This window comes from Lissotriton vulgaris, chromosome 6, assembly GCF_964263255.1.
Source record: "Lissotriton vulgaris chromosome 6, aLisVul1.2, whole genome shotgun sequence".
Taxonomy (NCBI): domain Eukaryota; kingdom Metazoa; phylum Chordata; class Amphibia; order Caudata; family Salamandridae; genus Lissotriton; species Lissotriton vulgaris.
In genome coordinates this window covers 1,493,526,842-1,493,539,474 of record NC_141694.1, presented here as the reverse complement: position 1 = coordinate 1,493,539,474, position 12,633 = coordinate 1,493,526,842, and positions in this window count along the sequence as shown.

Genomic DNA, 12,633 nt, shown 5'->3' with positions numbered 1-12,633 from the left:
AACTTGAAGAGTGAACCAACGTATCAATTTTCTTTAAGGAGTAAGATATTTCATTCGAGGTAATACCTATTGGAAAGCAAAGGGCCCATTTCTCTGCTATTGTTGGACACTCGTGTAGTTTATTTTCAGTAAGACACTTGTATCCCTCGCTAATAGTTACTATTATATTTTCCTCTCCCTTGTACAAACATTGCCAAAAATCCGAATCCAGAATCTCTTTCAGTTTTAATTTTCTTACAAGAAAGTCACGAATTTGTGTATATTTAAAATAAGTATGCTCAGGTAGTTTATACAATAACCTTAATGTTTCGAACTCCAAGAAACCTGAGGAGCCGTAAAGATCCACAAGTTTCGATATACCTTGACTCGCCCATATTTTACACCCAGAATCAGAAAAAATGCTAGGTAAACCTGGGTTGTTCCAAAGACTTAAGAATGGGTGATAAAATGATAGCTTATTCTGATTTATAACTATCCTCCAGATGTTAATTATGTCCTTTGCAGTCTTAAACCTCACTCTTTTGAAGTAGTTTGGGTCATTACTTCTAGCCAAAAACTGCAAGCAATCTGGCCCCAGCATAAATTGATGAAAAAAGTATGGATTACTGGAATTGAATAAGCTCTGTACCCGCCCCAAAAATGATGCGATATAATACAATCGGAAATCTGGGAAATTAAGCCCTCCTTTTATAAACGGTAGTTTCAGAGAGGAGAGTGCTCTTCGGTTCTTTTTATAACCCCAAATGAAGCTGCCCAATATGCCATCTAGTTTTCTGAAAAAGACTGTGTTTATTTTCAACGGTATACATCTGAATAAGTATAAAAATGTTGGCAGGATATTCATTTTAATAAGGTTGATTCTCCCGATAAGATTTAAAGGTACCTTATGCCATTTTTTAAGGAGGGCCTCAGTTTCTTTTAATAAAGCATCATAGTTCAGTAAATTAATTTCCCTTATATTGGATGTTAGCTTAATGCCTAGGTAAGTAGCAGAATAACATACTCCTACCACAGGTATTGGCGGTTTATAATTAGCTATTATTTGTGTTTTATCTAGATTTAGCTTATAACCTGAAACTTTTCCAAAGATTTCTGCCTCTTTAACTATACCTAACATGGATTCAGTCACATCGCTTGTATAGATTGCCAAATCATCGGCGTATGCTGTTATTTTAAGAGAGTTTGCCCCGAATGTAAATGGTTTTATCATAATTTGAAGCTGTATGGCGTTGATAAAAGGTTCCATGGAGAGGGCAAATAAAAGGGGTGATAAAGGGCATCCCTGCCGAGTTCCTCTTCTAATGGGAAATTTAGTAGAAAGTAGGCAGTCGTATCCAATTAATGCATTAGGTAAATAATAAAGTGCTTTTATCTTGGTAATGAACTTACTTTTAAACCCCATTGCTTTCAAAACTGACCACAGGTAGTCCCACCCCACTCGGTCAAATGCTTTTTCAGCGTCAAGTAGTATAATACCGAGTGGGGTGGAGTTAGCTGCGGCCATGTCAAGCACTGTGATGGCCGTATTTACAAGCTGCGTCGTATCTCTACCTGATACAAAACCATGTTGATGTTTGCTAACCATTCTCGGCATAATGGGCGACAGTCTCAAAGCTAATATTTTGGCAAAAACCTTGGCATCAGCATTGATCAAAGAAATTGGGCGATAAGATCCACATTCCGTGGGAGTTTTATTCTTTTTAAAAAAATATATAATTTTGGCGGTGTTCCAAGATGACGGGACCCCGTCTTCTGTAACAATCTGATTAATAACCAAACAAAGTATAGGCACAAGCTCTTCCAAGCATAATTTATAAATTTCAATAGGGAGGGTGTCATCTCCGGCAGATGGAAGGGAGAAAATGGCTAATTTTAATTCTTCTTCAGTAAAATCTTTTTCTAACTCTTCCATACATATCGAATCATTCTCCGATTGCCAGTTATTTCTGATATAATTCTCCACCAAATCAGTTGAAGGCACATTCTCAGGGGTATACAGCTTAGTATAGTAATCAGCAAATTGCTGCAGTATCTTATCGGGTTGAGTATAAATAGTACCTTCTGTTCCTTTTATACTCTTAATTAGAGAAGTAGCTCATTCGTCGGCTATTTTATAAGCAAGTATTTTTCCTATTCTGTCACCGCTCTCATACTGTGTAATTTTATATTTATGTAATTTAGCAGTAACTTTCTCTCTTAAGAATTTTTTAGTCTCGCAGCGCAGCGTATTTATTTTAAGTTCAAGTCTGTCTTTGTTTAAATTATTAGGGGCTCCTGCGCTTTCTTTGATAGCAATCTCGGCCAGGTGTTCTTATAACCCTCTAATTCCTGAGATTAAGCATTGAGTCTCTGCTTTCTGATTAAAATTCTGCTGAATAATATATTGCTGTGCAAATCCTCTAATACTGGCCTTGCAACAATCCCAAACTGTAGTAATCTTAGTCGAATCAATATTAAACTCTAAAAATTCCTTAATGTGAGCTTTCAGTAAAGGAATGAACGTGTTATCAGATAAGAGGTGTCTGGGTAAAGAAAATAGCCTGGGTTCTTTCTTTGAAGAGAGTACCTTAAAAATTACCATTATAGGGTTATGGTCCGACGTTACCTTTGGGCAGATTTCCATTTTACAGCCATTAGTGATTTGGCTCGTTGCCCAGGCCATGTCTATACGGGAGTACATTTTATGAGGTATAGAATGGTAAGTGTATCCCGCCAATGTAGGGTGTAGCTGTCTCCAGATATCTTTTAATTTATGTATACGGGCCAGCTCTAAAATGGATGCCCTAGTCTTACACATTCGCTGCGAGGGGGTACTCTTGGTTGTGTCTATTGCATAGTTTATAACACAGTTGAAATCCCCCATAATTAATATCTCTCCCTCCCACCCTAGTAGTTCTATATTTAAACGATCAAAGACTGCAGCATCATCATGATTGGACCCATATACTGCACATATGGTGTACTTAACAGCTGATAACGTGATTTGAGCGATGACCCATCTACCCGCTTTGTCAGATGCTACCCTATTAACCTCAACCTTGAATGTTTTCCTCTTTAGTATAGCTACCCCACGTATCGAGGTATTTAGAGATGTACTAGCTATCAACTCATACCCCCTTGCACCAGCATTTTCCTATCTCGATATCTTATATGTGTTTCATTTAGCAGTGCCAAGTGAGGGTTATACATCCTTAACTCTTCAAATACAAGCTGTCTTTTACTCCTATTATTCAACCCTGATACGTTCCATGCAAGGCAATTAACTTGGCACATTTCTTAAATCAAAAATGTTCGGAATAACCGCTTCTAATGGCATATATACCCCCTCTGAAATTATAAATTTGTAGCATGAATCGTTCCTGCCTGTGATATTCTTTTTAGTTAACCCCCCTCCCCTCCCACAACCACCCCTAGGTCTAAGCCTATGTCCCTCCCCCCACCCTGTACCTACCCGGAAGCCTAACCCTATCTTCTGCTGCCGCTGATTGGGCAGCGAGACAGTGTGGACCCTCCCAGGATCCTCCCCCTCCGCATTCAATCGTACATACTTAAGTATCGTATTATCGGAGTAGAGAGCAAAAAACGAAAACAAATTATTTCATATAGTAGTGTCAAATTAACAAAGATTGAGGAGAAAAGGAAGCAAAACAACTAATCAAGTCTCTTAAGTAATAAAGTACAATACTTCTGGTGTTATTAGCAATCGTTTGTTAATGATGCGAGAAATTGTTCGGCCTCTTTGAAATCATTAAAAATGCGGGTGTGACCTGACTTTATGATTTTGAGCCTAGCAGGTTCTTATAGATAGACCACCACCCACTTCGATTTCAAAGGATCTATCAATTTTCTCAGTTCCCATCGCTTGTCCATTGTGGCCTTGCTCAAGTCGGACTTCGTGAAAAACGTGATATTATCTACCGTCACTGGAGTATTAGGTCTAGGCTTGATGGATATTGCTTGTCTCAGTAAGAAATTCCCCAGATAGATCAAGATGGCCCTTGGATATCTGCTATCCTTGGTTTTAGCGAACATGGGCAATCTGTGAGCTCTCTGTACTTGGGAGTCCCAATCCCAATCAGAGAGATCTGGGAAAGCTTTGTGCAGTAGCTTGACCATGTACGCCCGAGCGTCGGCCCCTTCGGATCCCTCGGGAATTCCAAAAATGCGCAGATTTTGGCGCCGCTGGCGATTTTCCAAGTCTTCAACTTTATTTTTAAGCATTACAATGTCTTTGTCCTGGCATTCTGAAGAAACAACCGTAGTAGCCAAAGTTTCTTCAACCGTGACAATCCTCTGTTGGATTTCGACTATCTCCTCTGTAACATTATGTAGTCTACCTGTGACCTCCTGCAGACAACTTTGCATTTTACAATTATCTTCCCTTAACTGAGAGAAGTTATGCAGAACCTCTTGACGGTGCTCCAGAAGGGTCTGCAAAATCAGATCCAAAGAGGTACCCGCAGCAGCAGGAGCTGTTGCAGATTCTGGGTGTGATTTTTGGGGGAGAGTTAGTATCGCAGAAGGGCAAGGTGTCAAAAAAGTAGCTTGGGTTGAATCAATACAGACAAAGGGTTGAGGAGATGGCGATTCCACTGTCTCACCTTCTGTTATATCTAAGACAGAGTCCTCATCATCTACCACTCTTGGCGCACCTGCTGTTAAAGAGTCAAAAGGGGTCTTAGTATTGCTCATACCCCCGTGGGGTTCTTACCAGAAAGACGCTTAGCCAAGGTTTTAACACCACCCTTGGCTTGTATCCACTAACGTAATGGACTCTGATCTTTCAAGAGTTTCTCCCTGGCGCTTGCAGATGCTAGTGTCGATGACATGGAATTAAAGTTCAAGCTTCTGCCCTTTTTGGTCTTAGCTTTTGCCTTCCCTCCCCTTTTAAGTAGACTGGTAGTCTTGCCATTCATGATTGTAACAGAGTCATCCTCATTTTCATCACCCTCAACCCCTTCCTCAATAACCAGATCCTCATATTCATCCTCATTAGACTCCACACCAGAAGCTCCTGAGACATCAACTTTCTCAGAGTCCTCCCCTTTCCTAGATAAAGATCCGAGCAGGACGTTTCCCGCATTTACAATAGTCACACTCGTTTTATCTATGTTTGTGGAGCCTAAGTTTCGGTTGCTTGGCTGGTCTTTTAGATTAGAGACTGCGTCTTCAGCTTCTTTGACAGTCACATTAGCTCTCTTCATATTAGTATCCATGTCCTGAGTCTGTGCTGACTTAATTAATCCCTCATTAGCTCGATGTATCTCTACAGGTTTTTGAGTAAGACCCCCAGTATCATCTCCTGGCTGGGTTAAATTAGCTTCGGCTGTAATAGCTGTAGTAGTCATAACTGTAGGAGCTGTAGGGGGTGCTATAATGTCATTATCAGTATGAGAGCTGATTGTATTTATATTCTTGTGTCCCCCAGAGCTGGAAAGAGCCAGAGAGTTAACCAGCGCTTTGTTATTTGCACTTTCATTTTTCCCTGTCACTGTCACATTTTTAGCTGCATTTACTACTGGTTCGTCCACTCTAGAACCCTCAGCTACTGGTAGACAAATGGTCACTTGCTTACCGCTTTGCTTGCCTTGTGCGTTGAAGGGAGATCCAGCGATTGGTTTAGCGGCTGCTGTTGGGGTTTTCGCGGTTACTGCTACCGCTGCTTGCATTATTGTTGCTACTTCTTTTGTAAGTGTAGCTGGCTCTGCAGTCTCTTTTCCTTCAGTGTTCTCCTTGTGTAGTTTATTCTGCCGAGGAGGGTTCTTGGGTACATTTTTAGGGGCCATTGTAGCACTGCCTTCCAGCTTTTTTTTACTCCTTGTTCTCGCCACTTTCGTCAGTTCTGCTGGCGTATTTCACGTCTACTAATGTCTCTGTCTCTATCTCAGATATCTGCTGCTTGGCTGCCAATCCTCAGCCTATCCACTTTCACCAGTTTCGAGCCTTTCCACTTTCCACTTTCACAAGTTTCTACTACAGAGCTAGGCACCCCCCTGCTAGTAGTCAGTATGCTTCCTTTTGTTTTGCTTCCGCCCCTTTATTCAAGTTATTCGGCTTTACTCAGCCTCCGCCTCCGTCTTCCCCCTTCAGCAATATCACCACTGCTGCTGGTTAGGGCGGCGATGATTCCAGTACTTTCATTGGTTTTCCGTAGTTTTCCGCGATCAGCTCCGCTCTGCTCCGCAGAATTGCTCAGCAGCAAACTTCGCCCTCTCTTTTCGGCCCGCTGATTTCTGTCAAGCAAAGGCGCAGGCAAAGTGAATCGCCTTCAGCCACCGCCCGCCCGCCTAAGCGAGCAGAATTGCTCCGGCAGCCAGCTCCGCCCCCGCTCGGTCAACCCGGTCAATCCCGCCGGTCAGCCGATTCCGCCGTACCAGCAAAGGAGCAAGCAAGGAAAGGTAGAGAATCACTGCTTCACTTCTCTCGCTTGCGCTAATCAGTGCTTTGCTCCATTCTGTGTAACGCTCCTCTGATCTGTTCTGATCTGTTCTTGCAGAGGTAAGGGAGGTCCCTTGGAAGCGTCCTCACTGCAGCGGCTTCAATCCGTCATCTTGCTCCGTAGCTGAAAGGTGCAACCAAATCATGGTCCCCCACCAATTGGGTCGTATCATGTTCAGAAGAGTTTGTGAAATCATGTTCAGTTCTAATTTCACAAACTCTTCTTCCAGAAAGCCAAATTCTTCTGGCAAATCGCTGATTGGGTCTTCTAATTTACTTTTGAAGGTATATTTTTTTATTTGGAGAGATTTTTTCAGGGTACCTTTCTAGATGGGGTGTAAACGATAATCATCAGGGATTTCTATTATCCACAATGTTTGAGCACCTTGCTCCTACTAGCTTTGATTGAGATGTCTGCTTACAATTATCCTTCAACGCTTAAATGTGGTTAGCCCTGAGTTTGCTTTAGGGGCTGATATGTGTTTTGGGTCCTCAAACTGGTCTTTGGAGAACTAGGGACATTGACTTCTGAGATGATTGTCAAAGTCTTTCCAGATTCCTGCAAGGCTCATCAAGCCACCATGTTTCCATTCCACACTGGAGTTGGTAACTTTTAGGCACTAAGCGTTGCTCATCGAGGAGCTAGTGGTGAATCAGCTTCTCATTCACAATGGAGATGGCAGTGTACTCTGTAAAACGCCCAGAAGAAAGACTGATAGCGATGATTCTGTTTTGCAAATTAGAATGGGAATGTGATTTATAACCCCATGTTCTCCCTTTTTAACATGTTTTTCCAACCCAAATTCATCCAGGGTGAACTCAAAATCTTAAATTGAGTGCAAACAACGTTTGTGTCCAATTTGACATTTACAGAACAAATCAGAATTACCCTTCATTGCCTGCAGACATGTTTCACCAACCTGAAGAAAACCATAAATATCTCTAAGAAGCTGAAAAAATGCCTCCCAGGACAAAAAATAAACTGCCTACATTTTGTATAAATGTATCTCCGAATTTGTTGACCACTATGGCTCACCCCCTTTCTCGACAACTTTTTCAAAGGTCTAGTTGGGCTTCTGGATATCTAGATAAAAAACATTTAAATTCTATTGGTCTAAATTTATAGTGTGCATATCCAATGGCTGTGGTGAAAATCTGACATGGATTTGGCCCTTCTGGATCTACGCTGGGACCCCACCTCCCCAGGACCGGACTGGAAACCAGATTTAGTCCAGTCAAACATGTTAAAACCAGCACAACACTGCAAAAGCTCAAACTACACTGGTGCAAAGGGGCCATAGCTGTTATAGTAGCCCATCCTGCTCTAGAAGCAGTCCCATTGTCCTCAGGGAGAGCATGCCAGAGTGTTAGAAATATGCATGGAGGTTCAAGAGCTCAAAGTTCATCAAAAATCTAATGCCTTCAGAGCTGCTCAACATCCATTGTCAAAAAGATAAAAGAGGGTTATTGATTGGCAAACAACTTCTTGATTCCTTCCAGTCTGGCTTCAGACAAAACTGCAGTACAGAAATGTCTCTCTTGCAAATTATAGATGATGGTCCCCGATTCCTCGACTCGTGTATCTCCTGTCTGCTTGTGCTTTTGGACCTCTCGGTTGCCTTGGATACAGTTATCCTTGGTGTAGGGATTATTGTGCTGGATGAACAGATAGGAATCAGTGGTGCAGTCTTAAACTGATTCTAGTCATATTTGCCAACATGATCACTAATAGCTAAAATAGGGAGCTTTGCCTCTAGCAAGACTGAACCAAAACAAGATGTTCTACAGGGTTCGATCCTATCCACAACCGTGTTTCATCTAGATGCCATACCCCTTGGAGAGATTCCGAGGGACTCTGAAATACTTTATCATCAATGTGTGCTTGATATGGCCCTCTCTGGAATGAGCTTCAGGAATTCTCTCCGGTCACCCCAAAGCACATATAGCAATCCTGAGAGCAGGGATTCATGCCGCTGCCCTCTTTGCTACTGATCACAGAAAATGTGATTTCATTTTTCCTATTCTTCACACCCTACAATGGCTTCCTATTGAAGCAAGAGCCCAGTGTTATACTTCCTGCGTCATCCATGGAGACAGCACAATACCACCCCATCCTGGTGCCTGCTTGGTCGGAAAACGGAAACTCTCTGGCTCTCAATGGGAATCGTGAAATACTGAAGCTCTCCTGCTGGAACCTCAGACATTCAGACAAAAAACTTTATGAAACAGGCATTCTCTGGAACCACAACAAGGACTTGGACCTCCCTCCCACCAGGTCTTCACACAACCGCTAGTCTTGCCACGTTTATGAAGGAACTCAGAATCATCCTTTTTGAGAAAGAGGCCAGTTAAGGAACTTTCTGAGTAGACAGACACATACAGTGCAGTTAGAGTCCTTTGTCTGCAGAACCATATCTTTAGACAGGGGAGTGCCAAATGAATTTGCATAAAGCCCTATTCTTTTTAATATATTATTGGTGGTTGTATGTCAGTACAACGCATGCTTTTACCCCGCATGCCATTACAACGCGGGGATTACAACGCAAGTCGTTACAACGACTTGCGTTGGGGGGCGCTGGATAGTGGAATAGTTTAATTTTCTATTCCAACTCCAGTCCCCGTGGATAGTAGGGAAGGTGTTGGATAGAAAATTAAACTATTCCCTATCCAGTGAAAGTCGTTGTAACGACTTTCGTTGTAATCCCCGAGTTGTAATGGTAGTGCGGGGTAATAGTACTCACATGGTTTTGATTGTCATCTCGTACGCAGATGACACTCAGCTTGTCATCACAATGGGACGATAGCCTGAAGATACTAAAGTAAGATTCTCAGACTGCTTTAATCATATTGCTACATGGATGCAGCAGAATTGTCTGCAACTTAATGCAGGCAAAATTGAGGTCATACTGTTTGGGAAAGCCCATGCGATCTGGTCAAATGACTGGTGGTCTGTAACTTTAGGTACAGTTCCTATTCCAAAGGCAGCATGAGAAACCTAGCAATTATGGTGGACGAGAAATTGTCCATGAAAGAACATGCAAACCACATCACGGTACATGTTTTGACATCATGCGTGCTTTAAGAAAAGTATTTCAATGGATACCACTTCAATCAAGAAAATCCCTAGTCCAGGCCCTTTAAATTAGTCGTTTGGACTATTGAAACAAGTTAATGGCCTCCATGAATGAAAGACTGTTCTTAAAACTGCAGATGGTCCAAAGTACTGCAGCACATTTAGTATGCCATCTTCTACCCCTATCGCCTTCAGTACCCTAGAATGGCTGCTGATCAAAAAGCATGCACGATTTAAACTTCTCTGTCTGGCCCACAAATCCCTTTATGGTAATGTCCTCAGTATCTACAGAAAACACTTAACTGGTATGCCTCCACCAGGAGTTTACGGTCCTGCTGGAAGTATCTGTTACGCCATTGCCGGATTCGTACCGCCAGAAGTGGGGGCAGATCATTTTCGTTCTTAGCCCCCCAATACTGGAACCAGCTCCCATTATATTTCCATGCTAACACCAATCACAGCCTGTTAAAAAAAAGCTCTTAAAACATGAATGTTTTAACCTGTTTTATTTAGTTCATTTTCAATATCTTTTTTTTTTACCCTTAGCTCTTGTCTGAAGATACGCAACCGCGCCTAGAGACCCTTTCAGGGTGATTTGCAGCACTCAATAAGTGCCAATAATAAAAAATAATGAGAAACATTTTGGACAAAGCTAAGATCACTTCTCTACACCCCCTTTTCCGTTTTACCCAATCTATCCATATAAGAGTTATATGACCTTTCTCCCCTGATATGTACTGTTTAATCTGCCTATTTTCTTTATTACTTCTCAGTTCCTTTTATGATAATTCTTATCTTTATTGAGGATTGTTATCCGGACTTCTTACTTTCTTCTGTGGCGCTCTGATACAAAGTTTGCGCTACATAAAACCGCAAAAACAGAAAGGGTAAAATAAATTAGCACTGCAGTTTATTATTGCAGAAATATCGTCATGCTAACGCCGACAAGGCTGCGTGTTTTCTTTTTTTTCCTGAGTTTCGATGACAATTAAAAATATAACCACGAGGTGGCGGTATAGGGCCATGGAATCTAACAGATTCATGTTACAAACAATACTGAGGATCTTGGGGCGGTCTTTTCTGTGGCACTCTCTGGCCTTTGTTCCAGACCCACAAAAAATCACTTTTAGCGCAAGTCAGTTTTTGCCATTTTTTTTGAAATTCGATCCAGCTTTCAATTAATTCAACCACAAGGCTCTCCTCAAACACTTACAGACTCATTAAATACTGTCACCAGAATTGTGCTGGTTTGAGCGACACCATAATTCAGCGACCATATGTGAGGTCAAGCAGAAGAAAAGGTCAGAATTCAAAGTAGCGCCACATAAGGAAAAAAGATTCAAAACATATATCGTGGGGGCGTGGCTAAGATGGCGGCCTGAGAGGACGCGTTTTCGTGGAGCTCCTCGTCCCGATCCCCCCGTTGCATAGCCACGCCGCAGCATCTCGCCCAATTTTGGGGTACAGGGTGCCCCACGCTCGCTGAACCAGACAGGAGGCCGTCCGTCCGTTGACCCGGCCCCGGTAGCCCCGGGCGGACCCACCCGCCAAGGTCGTGCGGCGGCCCGGGCCCTTTGGCGCCGGAGTGAACGACGCAGCCGAGTGCGGAGCCGCGGAGCCGGGCCCGCGGGGCGGCGCCTGAGGTCGGGGAGGCCGGACCGAAGGAGCGGCGCCAGGAGCGGTGACCCGCTCGTGGAGTCAGCGGAGCAAGAAACGGCCCCGCCGGCGGCCCTGGGAGAACCCCGTGGACGGCCCAGCGGAGGAGCGAGGTGCGGCGGCCGGGGGGATCTACACGAGGCCCCGGCTTGGGCCTCGGTCAGGCATCCTCCGCCCCGCGCTCCCACCAGCCGGAGACCAGAGCCAGCACCCGGAGACGCTCCTCACCGGCCATTTTCCACGCGGTCTGGGGTACGGCGCGGACCGGGCCCCCCCGAGATGTCCAATAACGGTCGCCGGAGGGGCCAAACTATCCCCGACATGCTGGCGAAAGGGGCCTCCAAGGGAGACAAGAGCCCGGACAAGCCGTCGACGACCCCCCCGCCCAAAGGCAAAGAACGCGAGGAGGGCGACACTCCTGCCACCAAGGCCTTCATGGAGGACTTGTTCTCCTCCCTTAAAGCGGACTTTCAGACCCTCCGGCAAGATATGGCGGGGGAATTCAGGGAACTCCGCCGCGATGTTGACGACATTGGTGAGCGGGTGGCGGCCGTTGAGGCATCCGACCAGACCAGGAGCGCGGAGGTGGAGCATCTGCGGCAAGAAATACTCCGGCTCCACGACCAACAGACTCAGCTCCAGGCCCATGCCGAGGACCTGGAAAACCGGTCCAGGCGCAATAATATCAGGGTGAGGAACGTGCCGCTCAAGGCAGAAGGAAGCGATGTTGCCGCCTATCTACGGGACTTATTCCGGGAGGTCCTGGGAGAGGGAGACAGCCTCGACATTCGCATCGACAGGGCCCACCGGGTCGGCGTGGCACGCAAGGCACCAGCCCCCCCGCCCGACATCCTGGCCTTCCTCCCGGACTACCCCCTCAAGGAGCGTATCCTGAAGGCCGCCCGCCAAAAGCAACCTCTCCACTTCAGGGACCACGCCATCGAGCTTTTCCAAGACCTGTCGGCGATCACTCTCCAGAAGAGGCGAACATTCAAGGTGGCGACTACTTTTCTCCGGGATAAAGGTATCCCGTACTCCTGGGGCCATCCCTTTAGGTTGATCTTTAGGTGGAATGGCACACTTCACCAGCTTCGGTCCCTACGGGACACTTGTGCAGTGCTGGGCCTCGCTGCTGAGGAGGGGAACCAGGACGACGACGAGGGCCCCGGACCCTCCCAAGCGCGATCTTCCCGCTCCCAGGCGGACGGCTGGCAAACTGTGCGGAACCGCCGTTCCCCCAGGAAAGGATTCAAACCGGACCCCTCGGAGGTCGAGATGGAACATGCCGCGGCGATTCAGAAAGTCTCCACGGACACCGCAGCTGTGCCTTGAGGAGTCATGTGCACAAAGGTAGACTAATGCATGGCACGATATATGGGGGGCGGGACGGGGGGCTCCAGGTCCGCCATTGCCACGTTTTCCCATTTTCAGAGACTTCACCAGGGGCCTGGACAATTGCCGTATAG